Source organism: Rutidosis leptorrhynchoides, chromosome 4 (genome assembly GCF_046630445.1).
Source record: "Rutidosis leptorrhynchoides isolate AG116_Rl617_1_P2 chromosome 4, CSIRO_AGI_Rlap_v1, whole genome shotgun sequence".
NCBI classification, from domain to species: Eukaryota; Viridiplantae; Streptophyta; class Magnoliopsida; order Asterales; family Asteraceae; genus Rutidosis; species Rutidosis leptorrhynchoides.
The window spans coordinates 629983001-629986655 of NC_092336.1; positions in this window are offsets into that span (position 1 = coordinate 629983001).

A 3655-nucleotide genomic window follows, 5' to 3' on the forward strand; every position below is an offset into this window, starting at 1 on the left:
TTTTCATTTAATGTTGCATATGACATCATGAATAATGATGATGATCCAGAACCAACATCTATGGTTGAATGTCAAAAATAGACATGATTGGGCTCAATGGAAAGAAGCAATACGAGCTGAATTAGAATCACTCAATAAAAGAAAAGTTTTCGGATCCATCATTCTCACTCCTAAAGATGTGAAACCTGTAGGATACAGATGGATTTTTGTCCGAAAAAGAAATGAGAAAAATGAAGTTACAAGGTATAAAGCTAGACTTGTAGCTCAAGGTTTTTCTCAAAGACCGGGAATTGATTATGAAGAAACTTATTCCCCTGTTATGGATGCAATTACTTTTAGGTACTTAATCAGCCTGGCAGTTTCTAAAAATTTAGAAATGCATCTCATGGATGTTGTGACTGCTTACCTATATGGATCACTTGATAGTGATATATATATGAAGATACCTGAAGGATTTAAGGTACCAGAAGCATCAAATGCAAAACCCAAAGAAATGTATTCGATTAAATTACAAAGATCTTTATATGGGTTAAAACAATCGGGACGTATGTGGTATAACCGATTAAGTGATTACTTGATAAGCAAAGGGTATACAAATAACCTTACTTGCCCTTGTGTTTTCATTAAGAAAACAACATCCGGATATGTGATCATAGCTGTTTATGTTGATGATCTTAACATCATAGGTACAAATAAAGAGATCTATGAAGCCATTCAACTTCTAAAGAAATAATTTGAAATGAAAGATCTCGGAAAAACCAAGTATTGCCTTGGTTTACAAATTGAGCATATGCCTAATGGTTTACTTGTACATCAAACAACATATACTGAAAAGATTTTGAAACGTTTCAATATGGACAAGGCAAAACCATTAAGTACTCCTATGGTTGTTAGATCACTCAATGTTGAAACTGATCCATTTCGTCCATGTGAAGATCATGAAGATATTCTTGGACCAGAAGTACCATATCTTAGTGCAATTGGAGCTCTTATGTATCTTACAAATTGTACAAGACCTGACATTTCTTTTGCAGTTAATTTGTTGGCAAGGTTCAGCTCTGCTCCTACCAAAAGACACTGGAATGGGATCAAACACATATTTCGATACCTTCGAGGAACTACTGATTTAGGATTATTTTATTCTAACGAATCAAAACAAGATTTGGTTGGTTATGCTGATGCAGGTTATTTATCTGATCCGCATAAAGCTAAATCTCAAACTGGATATGTATTCCTAAATGGAGGTACTGCAATATCATGGCGTTCTCAAAAACAAACACTTGTTGCTACATCATCAAATCATGCCGAAGTGATTGCATTACATGAAGCTACTCGGGAATGTTTTTGGTTGAGATCAATGACACAAATCATTACTGATTCTTGTGGACTAAAATGCGATAAAAGTCCAACAATTATCTATGAAGATAATGCAGCTTGCATAGCACATATGAAAGAAGGGTATATCAAAAGTGACCGAACCAAACACATACCTCCTAGATTCTTCTCATACACTCAAAATCTCATTAAGGACAACGAGATTGAAATGAGATATGTTCAATCCAGCAAAAACTCTGCTGATCTTTTCACGAAAGCACTTCCAACTGCTATTTTCAGAACACACGTTCATAACATTGGCATGAGACATTTTCAAAAGATGTAACAACTGAAGCGATGTCTACTTGAGGGGGAGTCAACTCCATGCTGCACTCTTTTTCCCTTAGCTAAAGTTTTTTCCCACTGGGTTTTCTTTAGCAAGGTTTTTAACGAGGCAGTAACTTACAGTTGATCTTCAACAAACAAAATTGCTATCCAAGGGGGAGTGTTATAATATATAAATATATATATAAATGGATAGTCAATTATTGGTACACAAAAGTAATATTATTGTATTACCTAAACTTATGATATTTTTGCTATAAATAGCCATGAATGCAAGCATTAAACTTGCACCATTTCTCACACTTACAAAGTGTTTCTTTCTTTCTCTCCATTATCATCTTTGTTCTTACACTTCATTATTAGTATTCTTAATCAAGAATCAAATCACTAAAGGTAGTTATAAGCCTACTGAATTATAACATCAAGAATCAAACTACTAAAGGTAGTTATAAGCCTACTGAATTATAACACTTTTAACAATAGTCACATTAGTATAATTAACACGTACAGTTACTAGATTCACAAAATTTGTAATATAATAATTTTTTTAAACAATGTAGTATCAAGAAAACTATTTTTACAAGTATTATACAAATATTGTAACCATTTTCTGTATATATGATATTAAATTCATATAAAATTATTCATTATATTCATAAAATTTGATAACCCTTTAATATATATACAACATGTTAATAAAATTAAATACCAATACGTAATAAAAAATAATAATAACAATTTCAAACAAATAAAAAATGATTATTAATAGCGTTATCTTTATAGTTTCGAAATAATCGTATAATTTAACTTGTATGATTAGCACATTCACAAAATTTACAATACCATAATATTTCTAAACAACTTAATATTAATAAAACTACCGGTACAAGTTCTATATGAATATGTATATATTCTACGAAACCATTCATAAATCATAACCTATTTACATATATACATATAATTTTAATAAAATTATTCAATAATGATACATAAGTTATTTATAACTTTTGAATACACCCATAATATTAATTTAATAATTTAATAATATTATAATATAATAATAATAATAATAATAATAATAATAATAATAATAATAATAATAATAATAATAATAATAATAGTAAGATATTAATAATAATAAAAAAGTATCAAAACAAGTTATATCAATAAAACATTTATCTAAGATAATTTTACATCTCATTTGTTTTATATTTATATCTAAGATAATTTTACATCTCATTTGTTTTATATTTATTATGGAGCTATGAGAAGCTATTATGTAAGCATGCTGATTTATAGATAATACTAGTACAAAGATCCGTAAAATCACGGGTTAATTAAATAATCCAAGTTTAAACATACTATTATCGAGAATACGTACCAAACTATTGAGAAACATAACCAAATCATTGAAGCTTACAAGATGCATATAACAATTAATTACAACGAAAGCGTGTCACCAATATTTTGCTCGTAACATATGTATTCGAAATAATCAAAGATAAACTACAAACATATTAACAGAATAAATGAACTACCTTCGTTCTCCCACCACCCTCTTCTAATTTTCATCACATACTATTTTTCTTATCATATAAGCTAACATTACAACATTTTATTGAGACATGTATTTCACATACATATGTAACATATTTAATCCCGTAAAGAAAACCTATATTTGAATAACAATAAAAAAGTAATTATAATAATTATAATTATAATAGTAAACAATAATAATAAAGTTTGCTTCAAAATTAAATATTTATATTTTTAAGAATTATTATTACTAATAACGAATGACTCTAGAATTTTTTTTTAAATCTAAAATATAATTATTATGTGAAGATTGTATAATATGTTTCAAAGTTTGTACATGTGTTCATGAGGTATTTTGTAAAATATTGTACAATTTGTTTTAAAGTTTCTATGTATGGTCATTTGAATTATAAAGTTGTATATAATATTTCAAATATTATACATATACTCATGTGAGTGT